This window comes from Lissotriton helveticus, chromosome 1_1 (genome assembly GCF_964261635.1).
Source record: "Lissotriton helveticus chromosome 1_1, aLisHel1.1, whole genome shotgun sequence".
NCBI lineage: Eukaryota > Metazoa > Chordata > Amphibia > Caudata > Salamandridae > Lissotriton > Lissotriton helveticus.
Genome location: NC_136057.1, coordinates 1,698,004,700 through 1,698,024,446, shown reverse-complemented (window position 1 = coordinate 1,698,024,446; position 19,747 = coordinate 1,698,004,700). Strand labels below are relative to the sequence as shown.

The 19,747-nt window shown below is 47.8% G+C and overlaps 1 protein-coding gene across 4 annotated transcripts in view; it reads right to left on the bottom strand.

Moving 5' to 3' along the window:
• Nucleotides 1–9,756, bottom strand: part of STAT6 (signal transducer and activator of transcription 6) — a 732,055-nt gene extending 722,299 nt beyond the window's left edge. The window contains exon 1 of one of the 4 annotated variants that reach the window (XM_078688994.1): nucleotides 9,445–9,756. The gene's annotated coding sequence lies outside the window, so the exon portion shown is untranslated. The remainder of the gene's footprint in view (nucleotides 1–9,444) is intronic. The other 3 variants (XM_078688995.1, XM_078688998.1, XM_078688997.1) reach the window with 3 other exon arrangements.
• Nucleotides 9,757–19,747: the final 9,991 nt, after the last annotated feature.

The window sequence follows — 19,747 nt, the reverse complement described above, 5'->3', positions numbered from 1 at the left end:
GCTGAATTCCGATTCATTATGAGGCGTGTTAGTCCCTCCTGGGTACTGCCTTGTCTACATTTGTTACCGCCCATAAAGACTGGACCTTTTATTGGTGGTGTTACACGGTCTGCATTATAAGTTGGTGAGCACTACTTTATTTAATGCGCTTCCCCTATTCCACCCATGACCTTGCAGCACCCACACGCTTATATTATTAATGTATTTTTTACTTTACAACGTGGTCCACTTCAACTATAGAGGCTGCGCTTATTTATTTATTTAATTTATGGCACGGTCCGATTTCAAGCGGCCACACGCCTTTAATAGTTAATTTTATTTAATTTACAGCACGGTCAGCTTTTAAGCAGCCACGCGCCTAATTGCGGCCATTTCATAACCTACTTTGCATTTCTTTTTAATTTCTAAGTACGCTCAGTTCACGCTGCACAGATGCAGAGGTCATTTGTTCCCCCTCCAAATCAGACCCCTCCCACTTCTAACATGCCTGTGCGCCTTTATTTATTTATTAGCTGTCCAGTGTGCACCAGCTCACTTGTCAAAGTCTGAATAGGTGTGTAACAGTGTGAAAACATCAGTTGGGGTCTGTGTTGTAAAGCATCTTCAGTCCCACTCCCTAACAAGCATTTACAATGCAATGGTCTCTGCATTTTTAAAGTTAGAGCTATTGGCATTGCGCGTGACATTATTTTTATTTATGTTTTTTTTTAAAACATAAATAAATGCCATTCTCATTTACAATGCCAATAGCAGGGCAGGCGAGCAAGCACAAGCAACGAGGGGGCAGGACAGCAAGCACAAGCAACAAGGAGGGGGGGGGGACTGCAAGCACGAGCAACGGGGGGCAGGGGAGCAAGCACAAGCAACGGCAGGACAGCAAGGGGGGGCAGGACAGCAAGCACAAGCAACGGGGGCAGGGGAGCAAGCACAAGCAACGAGGGGGGGAGGACAGCAAGCACGAGCAACGAGGGGGGACAGGACAGCAAGCACGAGCAACTGGGGGCAGGGGAGAAAGCACAAGCAACGGCAGGACAGCAAGGGGGGGCAGGACAGCGAGCACAAGCAACGGGGGGCAGGGGAGCAAGCACAAGCAACGAGGGGGGAGGACAGCAAGGGGGGCAGGACAGCGAGCACAAGCAATGGGGGAGCCGGGGAGCAAGCACAAGCAACGAGGGGGGGCAGGACAACAAGCACAAGCAACGAGGGGGGGAGGACAGCAAGCACAAGCAACGGGGGGCAGGGGATCAAGCACAAGCAAAGAGGAGGCAGGACAGCAAGCACAAGCAATGAGGGGGGGCAGGACAGCAAGCACAAGCAACGAGGGGGGGCAGGACAGCAAGCACAAGCAACGAGGGGGGCAAGACAGCAAGCACAAGCAACAAGGGGGGAGGAGAGCAAGCACGAGCAACGAGGGGGGAGGAGAGCAAGCACGAGCAACGAGGGGGGTAGGAGAGCAAGCACAAGCAACGAGTGCACAAAATAATAATAAAATAGGAAACAGGACATAAAAATACAGCCCAGCAGACTCCCTTTGTTAGATGTTTTCGTTCTGCTGGAATTGGACTGTCATCCAAAAGAGAGTCAATCCCAGACTTTCCACAAATTAAAAACGGCGATGAACATCCATTACTGTAATGACTCCTGCCGGGACCCGTGGCCTGAGATTAGGAGCCGGAGGAGCCTGGTAACAATATCCAGCATTAATCCCACAATGGACGGGCCGTGACGTCAGCGCCTCCGCCTGATGCTCAAGCACGAGGCACATCTGGAAGGCCTGCTTCTCGCACCAGCATTTTCACACTCTAGATACTCCTACTGTCAGCTGCACGCCATGCTCATTTCCTTTCAGTGTGCGGTGTGCCCACTATTACGGTCTCCTCTTAAAATCTGGGGAGCAGGCTGACGTGATGCAAGCTGCTGACTACTCAGCTAAATTAAACCTCCAGCCCCTGGTGGCCCCTGTTTGGGCCAGGCACTCACGTAAGTCGTGTTCAGTGCGTACGCTTAGAATGGAAGGAAACACTTGCCATCTGCAGCTCTAATGGAACTTTTGGACCACAAATCTCCACTTAGCATTATGTACCCCAGACTGCTGCACGCGTGCTTCGAAATCACACACACCTTGCTCTGTTTACTTATCTGCTCGCTTACAGATTTTAGTTTTTAATCATGACGTTCGTAGGGGTATTGAAGCAAACAGAATGGTGCCCTGTAGGCCACCCAGATCTTGTAAAGTGGATACTTACGTCTAAATGTAAGGAACAGTGGTACACATAACAGGGCACTGTGATGATGGCGCAGAATGGCCAACGAGGCCAGGGAGGGTAGCCCTGAAGAAAAAAGGACACAGGAGGGGCCTAGGCAAGGTGCAGCGCCTGGTGAAAAAGGACACAAGGTCGGTGTGGCGGGGGGGAGGAAGGTGGAACCCACGGCAGGGGGGGGCAGCGCCTGGTGAAAAGGGGCAAAAGGTGGGGACTGGAGCAGGGAAGGAAGGTGAAACGCAAGGGAGGGGCAGCCACTGGTGATAAGGACACAAGGTCAGGGGGGGAGAAGGTGGGACCCACGGCAAGGGAGGGCAGCGCCTGGTGAAAAGGGATACAAGCTCGGGGGGGAGGGGGAAAGAAGGTGGGACCCAAGGCAAGGGGGGGCAGCGCCTGGTGAAAAAGGATACAAGCTCGGGGGTAGGGGGAAAGAAGGTGGAACCCAAGGCAAGGGGGGGCAGCGCCTGGTGATAAGGGCACAAGGTGTTGGCGGGGAGGGCAGGGAAAGAAGGTGGGACCCACGGTTCATTGGGGCACAAGTGGGGGGAGCAGAGAAGGAAGGTGGAGGGCAGCGCTTGGTGAAAAGGGACACACGGGAAGGGAGGGGGAACATCAGCTAAGAATTGAACCCTAAGGAAATGGGGCATCCGGAAGCTGGGAATGCTGAGGGGGTAGGGGGTGAAAAGAAAGAAATAGAGGGTGAATCGCCGAAAAGAAGAAACTGTGTGAGCGAGCGGCGGAAGGAAGAGGGGCCGGGCAGTAAAAGAGATTAGAAAGGACGAGGGGGCAGGACAGAGGGCACGGGGCAGAAGGAATCTGAAAGGAAAGAATGAAAAGAAAGGGGAAACAGGGTAATCAACAACTAGGAGGGATGTTAAAGGGTGGGTGGGAAAAGAAGAGGAAAACGAAAGTGCAGAGGGGAGATGTGAACAAACAGGAAAAGGGTTGAACAGAGAAAAGAATAAATGAAGCAAAAGGAGCGATTGTGGAGGAAAGGAAAGGTGGGAGGAAGGAGGAAAGGAAATGAGGAAATAAAAGAAAAAAAAAAAAAGGAAAGGGTGGGGGTATGAGTAAGAAGGGTATGGGACACGGGACTCGATGAGAACGGATGAAAGGGTGGAGGAAAGGTAGACGCGAAAGGGGGAAAGAAGGAAAGAGAAGAAAATCAAGGAAGGCGAAGGGAAGGAACAGAGATAGGATAGAAATGAGGAACGTCGGGAGAAATAGGGGGAGCGGGGGAAGAAGAGGGGAGTGCGCAAAGAAGGAAGGGGGGTAAGTGGAGGTTGGTGAGGAAGGGAGGGCGGAAGGAGGGAAATAAAAGAAGTGGGTGAGTGAAAGGGTCGTGAGCTGGGGCCCTGCCTTGCACAGGTGCAGCATGTGCTGCAGAGCTTCCCCAGGAGCATTGCCAGTGTTGCAAGCAGCCGTGACCCGGTCCTGCCTTGAACAGGTGCAGCACGTGCTACAGAGCTGCCCCGGGAGCACCGCCAGTGTTGCACCCAGCCGTGACCCGCAGGAGCGCGCTGGGACGTGCCCAGGCTGCCAGCTGGCCTGCACGCGCCCCCCAGAGGGCGCCTGTTCCTGGGTGTGAAGCTCGCACGTCTGTTTATGCTACATTTGGCAAGTGGTGCGGAGCGAGTGAGATTTTAATTAGGAGTCTGGCTTTAAGTGGATGGAAGTAAGAGTATTAAGTAGGAGTAATTGTTCCCGCGCAGACCACGGCCTTGTGTACAAACACGGGGACACCCCGTGGGGTCTCTGAGGGCCTGAGTATTTGCCTAGGGGGGCTGAGGTTTGGAAGCCGGTGGTGAAGCGCGAGACGGAGTTTAATGGAGTCAAACGCCCAGTCCGGCAGGCTTTGCGTCGGCGGCCGGGTCATGGGTTTATGTGTCTGTGCGTCTAAGTGAGGAATTAATGGTCTTGTTTTTAATGCTTCGGACGTCTGGCTCGTCATCCTTCGCAGCTTCAACCAGCCCTCAGGGTACAGTAGAACACTCGGTGCGACGACTCTTCCAGTCAAAAGCATTTATTCGAATCCATGGACCTCGGTGAGAGGGAGGGTGTAACGCCCACCACTAGAAAAGGGGTGGGGCTTAAAAACGAGAGAGAAACGCCCCCGAATCTGGAAAAGACGGGGCTTGAACCGAGTGAAGCCCCTCTCCTCCAATGGCTGGGCAGCATTTACGAAGCCAGCCAATGGAGAAGAGGGGCGGGTTCAAGCCCCACTGTAGCCAAAACATAAAATCTCGGACTCCACCCACTGCTTACGCAGTGCGACGCAGGCCGAGACCTAAAAAGCAGCAACGAAGCACCAGGTGCACAGCGCATTTAGGGGTAGAAGCTGACCCTGCGCTCTTCTCGGCCTGCCCGGCCCCCTCGATTTCTGTAGCTGAAGGTGGCACAGTAGCGCAGCATGGTGCAGGTAAATTCGGTGCCTTGTGTAGGTGCCCCGCCCCATGGGTACCAGAAAAATAAGGAAACACTGTGCCCCGACAGCTGGCATGACCCCTGACCTTTCATAGACCAGGCTCGCACTGACGAACATTTTGGAGTGAGGGTGTTCGTATTAAATATGTGTGCTGGAAATGAAACCGCAGCCATAGACAAATGCATTGACAATATACAAGTAGTTAAGCTGTTGTAAGAGCACTGTGTGCAAATGTTGACCACGTCAGCATATGGTTAACATAGGTCTGTTCTTGCATACGACAGTTTGAAAATTATTTCCAAGCTAGGTACAGGTGTGTCCAATTTTCTCTTTGGCGTCATCAGCATATGATTGCTTAATTGCTTGCTACTTAATGGATAACTAATACACCTCTTACTGAAGATGACCGATGGGGTGGCAACAGTTTTGCTTTAAGTGATCAAGGTTAAAAAGATAACAGCACGTGAAGAACCTTATAATAACCTATTTTCCCTGTTCTGGTCGCTATGTAATGTTTTTTGTTTGCACATCAAAACAGTGTGTCTGCTAGATCCAGTGATTTCATCTATGTCCTTACTTCTATTTAATTTTTCTTTTCCTTAGAGATAGTTAATATTGTTCAAAATGATTCGCACCGATCATTGTCCTGGGAAGGATGAATGACTGAGTCATCCATGTTGTAGTTTGAATCTCTAATTTCCAGATTAGACAGATTGAACCTGCTAGTGATTAACTGCCAGCACTATCTTGCTGGCTTTTGGATAATAGGTTTGTGTTTACAGACAGTGTTTATGAGCGATCGAAGCTGTGTTGGTGCACAGTGGTGTATCAGGTTTCCTTTAACGATTAGACTTATCAGCTTGTTCAATTGCATGACATACACTCCAGAGAGCATACACAATTGGGTTAGGCATAGGTCCGAGTATAAAAAAGCATAGGGGAGAAAAATACAAATGACATCGACTAATCATCTGTCAAGGTCGCAACCCCCAACCATGGTATTACGTTTTAAATTCGGAGTAGTGTTTCTCCAGACCAATCACTATTAAACTGTACTGCCTACTAGTATGGTTGTTATGTGACTCCTACACCTTGTAGTCCTTTGTCTTATGTAAAATCTCCTATAAAGTGAGTTACACACGTATAATTGATTATCTCTGTGTAATGTGTGTGATGTAAAGTGTTCTGCCACCCTACACTTGTATGAGTGGCACTATAAATCAAATTAAATGCATCTGAGAGTGTGGTTATGGAAACTTGAGGGGCACTGTTAAAGGGTGGTAGTGAGGGAATCTGTGGAGGAGGGTGTCATTGGGGGGGGCACCAACAAATATTGTCGCACAGGGCTCAACTAATGCTAAAGATGGCTCTGCCCGTGAGGCCAATACGCCTCACCCATTGATACCTCCATTTGCCTTGTTCTGCAGTAGTAGCTGCAACTCACCAGGGATCGGCAATGCAGGACTTACACACACACAAAACTAAGTTCAAAAACACCACAGTCTCTGCATCATGCACAAGCACCTTTAACATGTGCTGCCAGCTTTGGGGCCACTGAAATTTTGTAGCAATGAAGGACAAACTTATGCCACAGTGTTGACTAAATTATGCAGCAAAAGAAAGGCTGCAGTGTAATGCAATATATTTTCTGATACTTTATTATTTTCACATGTTTACAAACACTAACAGTCTCTGCAAAGAATTTGCCTTATTAGTACCAGTTTAACATACAAGTGCAGCAGTGACAAAGGTGATCAGTCAACCTTTGCAAAGGGCCATCCACTTTGCAGCAACACAAGTCATATTTTTTAGTAACTTTTGATCTGTTTGAGCTGCAAGCAATGTATTAGTTAAAATTGTCAGATTATGCTACAGCTGATGTATAAGGTGGCAAATGTGGCTGAGCCATAATTATGTGGAAAACATTTGCAAACTAGGATGTTTTGCCATTTATGTTTGAACAGCTCTTGTGGAAAAAGGGAGAAGTGCTGATGACAGAAATGTCATGGCTATTAGACAACGGCTTGTGATTCCACTTTTAAGAGTAATTTGGACATTCTCTGATTGAAAATGTATCCAACTTTGTGAATATATTTTAATGTCAATAACTCAAATTAAGCCTTAAATAATTGTGCGCATCCATTGGTTGAATTAAATAAAATAATAAGCTGTAACTGGCCAGTGAAATGCCAAACAAATACAAAAAATTGGGATATTTTGTGCATTCTGGATGCACGTCTAACTCGGCCCACTGATCCAATCCTCGGGTTATTCCCACCCTCTGATTCTCCGCCCACCGTTCCCCTGCTTTTTCCCCCCACTTCGACCCCTGCTTTTATTCATGTTATGGGTTTTAAAACATAAATAAAAGTCATTGTCGTTTAAAATACGAATAGCTCCTTAAACCCTCGCAAATGCGATAACTATTGCATTGCAAATGCTTGTTTTGGACATGTACTCTGCCTACAGCTGTATCTAGACCAGATCTTAAAAACAAAGATCCAGGCGAGCACGCGTGCTGAAAGTTACCGGCCTGCAGAAGAGTTCTTGGAACTACGTTCCGTTCCCGGAACTGAACAGCATTTATTGCAAAGCATTCTCTCCCCCCTCCTTTTCTAAACGTGCGCGCGGTTCAACTGTTCTGGGAGTCCCAGGCGCGCTCCCCGCAGCCAACTGGCCCCTGCCTCGAGACTGAACACACACCACTGAAGGCCTTATACAAATAATATCCATCATTAGTGACGTTAACCGCTCGCTTTCTAGCGCACCCTTCGCAGATCCGTCACTCTACGTAAACGATTACTGTCAAACAGTACGATTGGATTCACAGTGTCACCCACAGAATGGTCGAAGGCGGACTCTGACCTCTGGGCTTTAATCCCGTGACCTTGAAAATACTCATACACCTCAGCAGCAAGCGCTTCCAGTGCCCAGCTCGCCGGACGGCCAAGCCCTCACCCACCTTACAAACATCTCCACTGCTTGTGACATCCTGTCTCGCGTTCACCACTTTCGGACCCTCACACCCTCACACCCCCTCAACACTCATACCGAAGCACATCACCACGCGGCGTCTTCTTCAACCCCTCCTCCCCCCTCTTTTAACCCTCACGTCAATTCGACCCCCTCCTACCTGTCCTTTAAACCCACTGCTGTGCCCTCCAAGTTCCACCCCTTCTGCCATACGCCGCTCCATCACCCCTTGCCGCAGCGACTAGGAATCCTGCCACCTGTTACCCTCACACATCAACGCTCCCACAGGTCTGCGTCTGAGCCAGCTAGCCCTCGTTCTACCTCTACTAACCCTCATACCGTCACCAAATCTATTATGTGTATCATAACGCCCAACTCCCTAGTAACAATGGCTTAGGGGTAGGGAAAACGTTTAGTGCATCACCGTTTCGTTAGGGTACTTGCATTATGATGATGGAAACAATGGTCTATAATAAACACGTGGCAATGGCACTTGCTGTATTATCGAGCAGAGGAATGTTAAAATATGCATGGGCATGGCAAGTTTAGTCGAACATTGGTATACCGCTCAGTGTTTCCTGTGCAATGTCAATATAAATACACTTACATATACAATAATAATATTAAATGCCAAACACAACCACTGACCGTCGTTTCAGCTGGTCTACCCCTCACACCAACTCACCCACCCCCATACTACCTCTGGTCATTCTCAAACCTTTAACACCCCTTGGAATAATAAACCACCACTTCTAGCAGCCTCTTCACTAGGTTGCCCCTTTTCTGCTCCTTATACCGGCTATTTTCAACATTCGTCCCACTGAGTCTTAAAACGTATCACCCTTTTCTCCCCCTCTTCCAACCTTCAAAGCCGTCTTCAAACACTTCCAGCCTCCACGCCATCTCTGCCCAATCTTGGGCGGACACCTTCCAGCGCCTAGAGGCTGTCCTGTGCACGACACAATACGAAAATACGATTGTCCTCACATACCTACGCACCATCTCTCTCGCCTTCTTGACCACCCAACAAAACTAGGCCAGTTGTATAGTCAGTAAGTTTGGGGGAGTGAGCTTCGGATTTCCCAGCTATCACTCTGGCATGGAATGTGAAAGTACATCACAGACAAGCAGGGCGCATGAGAGGGGTTTCAGGGGCACTAGAAAGGGAAAGCAATATTGATGGGTGCGGGTACTAGGAGAGAATAAAACACAATATATGGTAAAATAATCAACGCCGTTGAGCACTTTGAAAACACAGAGAGGCTCGCAGCGGCTTTGTGTGCATTCCTGTCTGTGGAGATGTAAACATTCCTTATGAAATCCGACACCCTCCTCAAGGTACATAATGAAAGCACCTGGCTGTGCCAAACTAATTACCAAAAAAATACATTTATTAAGGGCCCCCCCCCCCCTTCTCAGGGAGCTACGCCTCTCCACAAAATGGGAAGTACAATACTATCTGCACCTTAGGGTCGTTTAACGCGTATCTCCGAGTGGGCGAGACCTTCCGAGTTGCTGTGCCCCCCACCGATCCCTTAAGTTTGGGGCGGTGGAAAGCAGCAGGCGCGCGGGACGCCTGGATACCTTTGCTCCCCTCCAGGAAGTGAACGGAGGCTGCACTCGGCTGCGCGCTTGGCCGTATTGTAACCGAGGAAGGAACGGGAACGGACGGGGACTGGTTGAAGGGGGTCGTCGTTACTTGTAGCCCATGAAATTTCCCTTATCCCCCTCGAAAGCCCGATGTTCTGAAGAGTTCGACGCAAATAAAGAAAAGCCAGCGCTCACCTGTACCTTTCGGTCGCTTTCGCTTTCTTTCCTCCGGGTTCCTCTTTTCGGTCTCTTGAATGTCGCTATTTAATCCATTAAGGGCTCCCCCGCGCCCCAGAAGGTTTCGATGGGTCCCACTCTTTTTGTTCGTGGCCCCGGGCGCTCGTTGTCTTGGAATGTAGCCCTGAGGGTGGGTAGGGACAGAAAGAGGGCCCAGCAGAAAGCTCGGTCTGTCGCTGGCTCCCGTACAGAGTTTGTCTGAACTGTACACGCTGCCCCTACAGCGCCTCCGTTTCCTGCTTCGCCTGGGAGCTCTTCAGAAGGGCCTCTATTGGCGGAGCCCCGGAGAGCAGAAGAGAAAGAGGCCCTGCCCCACAAACACAACAGACTGGAAAGCGAAAGGGTTCTCTATCTGTTGTTCCCACGATTTCAATGGGGAGTCAGGGTTGTCATTACTCTGAGATTGCATAATCCATTTCTGAGGGTACTCCAACACTAATGTTCAACATATCCCTGTGTTTGTAGACATTTATAATTTGATTATATATTGTATCTGGATATGTCTTTCTTTGTACAAATATTTCTAATATTAACTATGGTTTAAAAAATATTTAGATATTCTTTAAGTCAGCGTAGCAAATGTTATATTACTTATGGTTAAAATATATTTATATTATCCTAGTTTATAGGTCCTGGCATAGTTTTCATGTAAATTACTTGATTGGATTCTAGACCCGAAGATATCAGGTATCAGAGTGCTTTACATAGCACCAGTTTCGTTACACATTCATTTTTGTTAGGCACAGGAAGATTAACAGCCTGATTCATGAAGCGAAATAGCGCCCGCAATGGCTGCGAAAACGCAATTGCGGGTGCAAAACACGGAATCGGCATTCAAGTACGAAATAGCGAAATCGCTAAAAAATAATAGCGAGCGGAATAGCGATTACGCTGTAAAAGTCGCAGACTCCGGGAAGTCGAGCATTAGCGAAAATGAAATAGCGACCAACCACGGAATCTGCGAATTGGATAGCGAAACGCAATATTGTCTCAATCGGCATTCATGAAAGAAATACATTAGCGAAAATTCGCTAAATCGCACATTAGCGCGGCGCAATTTAAGGACAACTCAAAGCAGGTGGTAACCATAAAAGCCATGATTAACCAAATTTTGAAAAACTGTTAGCCAATCACCAACAGGTCCAGGCCTGACCAATCACACATAAGGACATTCAGCAGCAGCAATAGGCGTTCCACAATGCCTGGGATGTACATGGTGGTGAGGCGGCGAAGGCTACAGCGAGCAGCACGGAGGAGACGCATGAGGCAGGCACGGATTTACCGGCAGCGGGTCACCTTGCTGGGGCAAACCAGAGAACAGATTTATGCTAAATACAGGCTGAATGGGGAAATGATCACCTGGCTGATACAAGAACTCGACCCCATCATGCAGCACCCAACAAGGCGAAACAATTCTGTGCCCACACATGTGCAGGTATTGTGCAGCCTGCACCTCCTGGCATCCGGCAGTTTCCAGGGCATAGTAGCCGCTGCTGGGGGGATTTCCCAGCCCACCATGTCACGCTGCCTCCACACTTTTGTTGACGCCATGCTCACCCAGCTCCACCGGCACATCACATTTCCCACGAGCCAACAGGATTTGGACCTCACAAAACTTCAATTTTATAATGTTGCCCATTTTCCCCATGTCCTTGGCTGCATAGACTGTACCCACGTCGCCATCTGCCCACCAGCTGCCACGGAGTATATGTACCGCAACAGGAAGTCGTACCACTCCCTCAACATACAGATGGTCTGCAATGCCAAGACCATCATCACTGACATTGTGGCCCAGTACCCAGGGAGTACCCATGACTCCTTTATCTTCAGGCACAGCGGACTCCACACACGACTGATCAGGGGAGAGTTTGGGGAAGGACACCTACTTGGTAAGTACACTTTGTCGACAATGTCACATTGCTATGAAGTAACTGCGCTGCACAGGCAATCAACATCTGCATCCTCTCATTCAGGTGACAGTGGCTACGCCCTACGGGAATACCTCCTGACCCCTTACCTCAACCCTGCCACACCTCAGCAACGCCGCTACAATGTTGCGCACATCCGGACAAGGAACTGTATTGAAAGGACATTTGGCCTGCTCAAGAGCAGGTTCCGTATACTGCACAAGACAGGTGGGGCCATGTATTACAGTCCTGCAGCGTGCTGCCGCATTGTGGCTGTCTGTGCAATGCTTCATAACATTGCAACCAAGCGCCGGATACCAGTTGACATCTCAGGCAGTGAATCTGAGGGGGACGACCGGCCACCAGCACATGCGCACCATGCACGCGGGGAGAACCCAGCTGAAGGCCACAGACGTCGCAACCACATCACAGCTAACAATTTCTAGCCCACCCCCTTCCCCCACCCCACATATCACAATTGCATGCAAACTGTAATGATTACACAAGGCGTATGTGTGCACCAAAATAAATGTATTTGTTTGAATCACAAAAAAATAAATGGGTCTTCGTAACAACTATATACAAAAAGCAGTATTCATGCATACTGCATGAGACGCTCCATTGCAGGCTTAAGTTCAGCCTGCGCCTGTGTCCCTGTCACAATGTCATTGGCGTCTCCGGCGCACAATTCCCAGGCGCCTGGGAGCCTCTTCCTCTTCCTGGGCAGCTGGAGGTGGGGCAGCCCTTGCGCTGCGCCTAGGTGGGGGGGCCTGCGTGGCAGAGTGGCTGCTGACACTAGAGGCACCCTCACTAGCATCATCACCCCCCACAATTGCCGGAATCACAGGTGCGTGCAGTGCGGTGACCGCGGTTGTCAAATGCTCCAGCACCCGGGTAATATCCTCGCAGCACTGGACGAGTTGGTGCTGCTGGGTTAAGGAGCGGCGCGCAAGCAGGGTGGTGGCATTTGCCGAGGCATAATTGGAGCGGCTGTAGGTGGACAGCCGGCTCAGCAACTGGTGGTGGCGCCTGCTAGCAACACTTCGGTGCTTCACCAGCGCAGCAGTGTTGTGTTCCATAGCCCTCGTCATGCGGTCAATGGCCGCCGTCATGCGGTCCACCCTGTCGCCCACTCCCGCAACATTGCGGCCGATCTTCTGCAGCTGGAGCTGGATGGCTCCCTGCTGCTGCGACTGGCGCTGGTGTAAACGCAGCATGCGCCGCTCCACACTCATGCATGCGTGGAAGTGGCCATTGCCCCTCCTGGTGGTCGGCCGCTGTGTAGCCGATGTGGCTGGCCCAGATGGTGGTGGACGAGCTGCAGGTCTTGCAGCAGCTGGTGTTGCAGGTGCGGCAGGTGTGGTGGGTGGCCTGGCCTTGGCAGCCGGTGGGCCTGAGGCGGATGCGGCAGGTGTGGTGGGTGGCCTGGCCTTGGCAGCCGGTGGGCCTGAGGCGGATGCGGCAGGTGTGGTGGGTGGCCTGGCCTTGGCAGCCGGTGGGCCTGAGGCGGATGCAGCAGGCAAGGTGGGTGGCCTGGCCTTGGCAGCCGGTGGGCCTGAGGCGGATGCAGCAGGCAAGGTGGGTGGCCTGGCCTTGGCAGCCGGTGGGCCTGAGGCGGATGCAGCAGGCAAGGTGGGTGGCCTGGCCTTGGCAGCCGGTGGGCCTGAGGCGGATGCAGCAGGCAAGGTGGGTGGCCTGGCTGCTGGTGTTGGCGCTGGCGCAGGGGCTGGTGGCTGGGTGGCAGGTAGGGATTCCTCCTCCTGGGCCTCCTCGTCGATCAGCAGCCTCTCACTGTCGCTGCTATCTCCTGCACCTGTGAGGGTAAGTGGATACTCATTAGGTGCATGTGACTGACAGACGTGCAGATGTTACATGCATGCTGGGTGTCATTCCCTGGGTGGCTGTGTATTTGCGCACTTTGGAACCTTTCGGGCCGCATTGTGGTAGTACTACATTGTGGACATACTACGTCTCCCACAATGCTTCAGGGCATTTCCTGATGCACGGCATGACTAAGGGCCAATGAGTGAGCCTATTTGGTCATGGGCGGTCATAGGGACAGGGTCGCAGTCGCATGCCACTTACCTTGGGTGTCTTGGGTGGGGCGGGAGGAGTCCAGAGGGGTGACGCCAACACACGCCTCCCTCTCCAACGTGTCCTCTACCCGGTCCTCCAGGGGGGTGTTGGGTGGGACAGTCGGGCCACCTCCTCCGGTGCCTGATGCCTCACCAAGGCGCTCCGCAACCCTCTCCTTGGCACGCCCTCGGAGGTCGTACCACCGCTTTTTTAATTCCTCCAGGGACCTGTCCGCAACTCCCACAGAGTTCACACTTGCGGCAATCCCCACCCAGATCCTCCTCTTCTCCTGCTCGGGGACCCTCCGGGAGTTTGCACCGAACAGCTGGTCGTGGTTGGCCACCACACCCTCTATGAGGTTCTCCAGCTCCTGTTCAGAAAATTTCAATTTGCGCTTTCGGCCAGCGCTGTTGCTGGGTCCGGGCTGCGGGTCGTCTGACATAGCGGTCGCTATTTCGGCGGGGTCGGGATGCGCAAACGGCGGGTTGGTGGCAGCTTTCCGTCGTGGACAGTCGACTGTTAGCGTCACTGTGGTGTTTGGGGGTGGGATTTGGCTGCTTCCTGGTTGTGATGTCATCACGGTGCTCGGAATGCGTCTTCCCGTTTTCCTGATCCCGCGAGAATGCGACTCGCAATCCCGTGCAATCGGGATTGCGAGCGCAATCTCGTGCGATCGGGATTGCGAGTCGCAATCCCGATCGCAGGTAGCCGGAAATAGCGATTATTCTGCGTTTTTTGTGGGTCGCTAACGGCTTTAGCGCCCGCATGCGAGTCGCTATTTTTTCTCAGAAAAGTACATGAATGCCGTTTTGCGTTTCCTCAATAGCGAGTCGCTATTGATCGCTATTAGGGACACGCAAAACGGCCCGTACATGAATCAGGCTGTAAGTGATTTGCCCAGAATCACAGGATGTTGAGAGTGGTTGCCGAGACTCTAACCTGGTTCCCCAACTTCAATGCCGACTGCTCTATCAGTAAGGCTACATCCTCTACTCAATACGTATGGGTCTCTTTAACCCCTTGGGTGCATATGACGGCTCCACGCCATCGTGAGTCACGGTAGGCGTGTGCTCATGACGGAGTGGAGCCGTCATGCCACTGCCGCTCCGCCCACGCGGCAATTCTCCTCCTGTGCGGGCGAATTAATGTGTGGGCGAGGTCATGACGGCACCACGCTGTCATGAGCACACGCCGCCCGTGACTCATGACGGCGTGGAGCCGTCATGAACACCGAAGCGCCACGCCCACCCCCTAGCCCCCCGCGCCGCTGCCGAATTTGCGGCGCAGGGAAGGGGTTCATTTATCGTAATATGTAAATATCATCATAACTATATTATCTACATGTAAGGTTTTGCTCCACCGAATCCAGATGCAGCAAGTAATGCTCCACCTCCTGATATCACCAACACCCCAATGATATAAACAGGGTGTTCGAGGGATCAGGCGAGGGAAGGGAAAAGGTAAGGAGAAGCGTTGGGAATAAAAGGATCTGTAACAACAAAGGCAAAGATATAAATATCGCATACAAATAGACTACTCTCATTAAGTCTCACTAGGTCACTTTATACCTTTTCCTGGCGTATGTTGTCTCCTTTTCTGATCAAGCAATCTCAGGCCTTGCGTTGTCGAACATAGAACTCACAAGGGTTAATACTCAGACAACACCACAAGTCATCTGTACAATCATCACCCTGTAGCGCCTCATACATTCCAAGGTTCATGGATGATCAATCGTATAACAGTCTTCAATTAAAGTATGTTGTTACTGAAAGACTTATTAGACCATAATAAATGCTCCTCCCTAATGCCCAAAGGAAACGAAACACAATCCAGAAAGGAAAACGAAACAAGTTCCATCGGCTGTGTCACAGCGTGATGTTAAACTCCACACACGATATGCTCTGCCAGTTATAGAAACACCATTATGTTTTTCCTATAAGTCTCGCCATACACGGTAATGCGTGGTAGGAGTCACCACTGCGATAACATAAACAAGGGGACCCCCTCTTAGGATACTTAAAGCCAGGGAAAAGAGAGGAAAGTATAAACACAACAAGAATAAATTCTCTCATGGCCTATATACTTTGTATATTGAGACAGGGTTCATATCATTTTCTATGTCCTTCAAGATACAACAATACACTCAAAACACTCTGTGATTCTCATTCAGACAGAGTTATTCTTTGCTGATAGTACACCTTATATACAGAAAAAATATTTTTTGGATTGGAAGTGATTTGTGTGCAAGTGTATGTATGAGTAGTATGTGAGTGTGATTAGCGTTGTGTAATCAGGGTTTCTCTTTTCCTTTTTTCATTTTTTGGACAAAAAGTTAATACTTATTTGTAATTCTTTGACAAATGTGTTGAACTTTAAATGTATTTAACCCCTTTAAAGCTAGTAAACAAACCTCCCCAGTGCTGCGCTGTCCATTATCCGGTGCTGAACTGGACGTCCAGCGGTCGCACGCAGCACTGGGGAGGTAGTGCCCGTGACGACCGTTGGCCGACGGCAGCACTTAAGGGGTTAAATGATGACAAATTTTTTTATGCTATATTTGTCTAAATTGATCAAAATAATATAATGAATTTAAAAGAGAGAAATTTAAAAAAAAGGAGAAAACAAGTTTTTGATATATATACAAAAAAAGAAATAAACTTTTGAAAATATAAACAAAGAAATTGTTATTGTTGTATCTTGAAGGACATAGAAAATGATATGAACCATGTCTCAATATGCAAAATATATAGGCCATGAGGGAATTTATTCTTGTTGAGGAGTCACCACTGCGTTCCGCTATGGAAACCAGTCTCTAAGGCTTGTTAACCCCACGAGCGGAAATATATCAAAACAAAGCACTGTAACGGTAATGTGCGGCTCCAACACTAACACCGCTGCATTCCGCTCAGCATTCACTAAGGATCACAAAACCTCCCCCGGCTCCTTAACCATGTTCCACAGATAACGCCAACAGTACCAAGTCCTGCCAGTATGCCCAGAGTACTCACGGTTAATACTCTAAACACCAAACAATCCAGGAGAAAGTACGAAGCAGCTCCTCATTGGCCGCTGGAAAATCTCTCACTCAGCCGAGCGAGGGCGGCACGTCAGAACAGAATTACGCACATGATTACGTACGCTACGACGTCTAAAATACTTCCTCCCATCTCAGGCATCATGGGAGTTGTAGTACATTGTGCAATGCTGGCGCCTCTACTGTCGAATCCTGACACTACAAGCGCTTAGCTATTGAAATGTAGAGGAAAAGATAAAAACGGTTATAAAATTACACAAATTGTTTTCAAGTACAGCAACACTTGAAAGTCTGAGTCTTTACTATACAACTTTAAATCTCAATATGTTATCTTCCTTATGCATGTATACCCTTTCTATGTAGTTATGTATCTATATATTTAATGTGCTCCTATTGTTGAATAAGAAAAAAACACATTTGACTCTCTCCAATGCACTACTCTGTCTCACCCAATACTTCTCTCAGTATATCCTCTACCTCCATTCTCTGAATCATCCCAAACCTCATTTTACAACTATCATCAGCAAAAATAACCCTTTATGGACTCTTCCCTCTATCTCTCCAAGCTCACCCCAAACCTCATCTTACTACTTTGATCTCCCAAATAAAACTTACTTGACTCTTCCCTCTTCTATCATTCCATTATCCTATTCAATCCAACTAACAGACTTGCATGCCCAATGCTCAGATGAACTCATATTTCCCTATACTAATATACCGCAGATTTTTTTTGGTGCTGGAGTAGCATGCTACTCGCTGAAAAGCACTTTGCTGCCTCGTCAGGGGTAGTAAGTGCTATATAAATACAATTACAATATAAGTGATGCAAAGCAAAGCAGGATGAAAAAGAGATAATATTCAAGCAAGATATAACACCCCAGGCTTTTTGCTCAGTCCCTTCCCCAACAAGAGTCGACTAGGGTGCTAATTGTCCAACGGACACCAGAACAGAGACATTTTAAGGCATGGGCAAAGTGGGCAATTGCCCAAAGCTAATAACAAAACATGTCCCCTATGTTATTCTTTCTTCACTGACTACCTCTTACAATAACATGACCATTCACCCATATACTACATATAGACTCTAGGGCTTATTTTTGTGAAAACATCTCCTCCTTTATTGAAAATGTATTATATATAAACACATTTAAAACCAAAATCAATACAAAAATATCGTTTAAGGAGAGGACACAATTCTGTTCTCTTAAACTCTCATGTGTATCATCAACATTTATCTACATACCATTTTTCAACGAACACATATATTTAAAATACAAGTACACACAATTCTGTATAGTATCCTATTCATAAGTTTCAGTTTAGCAGCCATGTACCAATGAAACCTATATGTTAATGTTTATTTTGTGTATATACATGCAAAGTATACAGGTTGAGAAAGGATTTTAAAAACAATACTATATAAAAAAACAATTGTCTTAAGTTTCTTAAATAGACCAGCATACAAAATTTACAGTTATGAAGGACTTCATAAAAACAATACTATATAGAAAAACAGTTGTTGACGCTGCGTTTTGCTGGATTGAAAATGGTTGACACAACCTTCATCAGGACAGATTCATCAATTAAAAACAGTATTGTTGAATCAAAGGGTACAAAATATAAATAAAAACCAATGCATGTATGAATATTCAATGAAGGAGGAATTCTATTATAACTAAAAATAGGCTTGGGATTTAATACTATACAACTCAATGGCCATTCATACCACTAGGGACCAATGGTGCAAGAGATGTATACATCCACCACAGTTGTGCCTGTCACAGTTTACAGTAACATGCTTATAAGGTTTGCTACTCATTACAAGAAAATTATACACTCTCACTGTCATTCTAGGCAATTACTTACTAAAATAATTTATATCCTAATTTTGTGTTAAAATTCATCTCATATGGTTCTTCACATCGATACAATTTGATTCATATGCAATCGACGGTTCTTCTCCTATGGTGCTGATAATCTGCAAAGTTATAGATTTAATTAATAACCTCTTAAATTCAAAGCCTATGAGCAATATAATTCATTAGTGACAACTACATTTACTTAAAAATTGATTATTCTATTTTTGTATTAAGGTTCATCTCATGTGGTTCTTCACATCGGGGACTTATCGTGATCCCATTTTCTATTGCATTTTGTTATAACATGTTTGGCTCAGTGCCAAACAGTCGCATTCAATATTATTCTTCGTTCCAAGATGGTGCCTATTGCAAGTTCATAATATATTTTAGACTTAAATCTGTGTTTGTGAGTGGTTCTGCTTATGGGACATACTGTGCTAGAGTAAGCAACATCGCATTCGCGTTAACAGCAATGTTGTTGAGTCACCCTGTTCCAAAATGGCAGCTAACGCCAGAATTTTCACATATTAAATATTTTTCCTATGCAAGTACTGAACCAAGGCGCTTAATGAATTAATATGCAGCACATGTATAATTGGCCTCTTTTGGGGTCAATGTGGAATGTTAATGTTTATATACTAACCCCCTGATTTATCAAAGTCCCGTTTTGCGAGTCCTTAATAGCAATTATTAAGGAATCACTATTAAAGACTAGCAAAACGGGATTCATGTAGAAATCACAATAATGATAGCGATTTCTACTCCCTCCTTATTTGCGATTCGCTAATTGCTAATCGCAAATAAGGAATGGCTTTCCCATTCATTCCTATGGGCCTAAAGGCCCATAGGAATGAATGGGGAGTCATTCCTTATTTGCGATTAGCAATTAGCGAATCGCAAATAAGGAAGCTATTTCAAGGGTGCCAGGGTGTCCAAAGGACACCCTGTAGCACCCCTGAAATGCTCATGTACACTGGTGTTGCGCACACACATGTCAAAAGGACATGAGTGTGTGTAACATACAACTTAGAAAAATGCACAAAAGTGCATTTTACTAAGTTTTCGCTATTTACCACGAAGTCAGACTTCGCGGTAAATAGCGGCCCCAGATTGCGAAATTGCAATTTTTTAATGGTTCATGAATTGCATTTAAGGAATCTCTACTTGAGATTCCTTACATGCAATTATTCTCAAATTTGCGATTTCTACAAATGCGATTTTTGCATTTGGGATGATGAATCCCAAATGCAAAAATAGCGCTTGCAAAGGGCCAGATTCTCAGAATCTGGCCCTTTGCGAGCCGTTTTCGGTTTGATGAATCTGGCCCTATATACCTGTGCCATTATGTATACTTCTCCTAGGGCCTGAACATCAATTCCATTTTA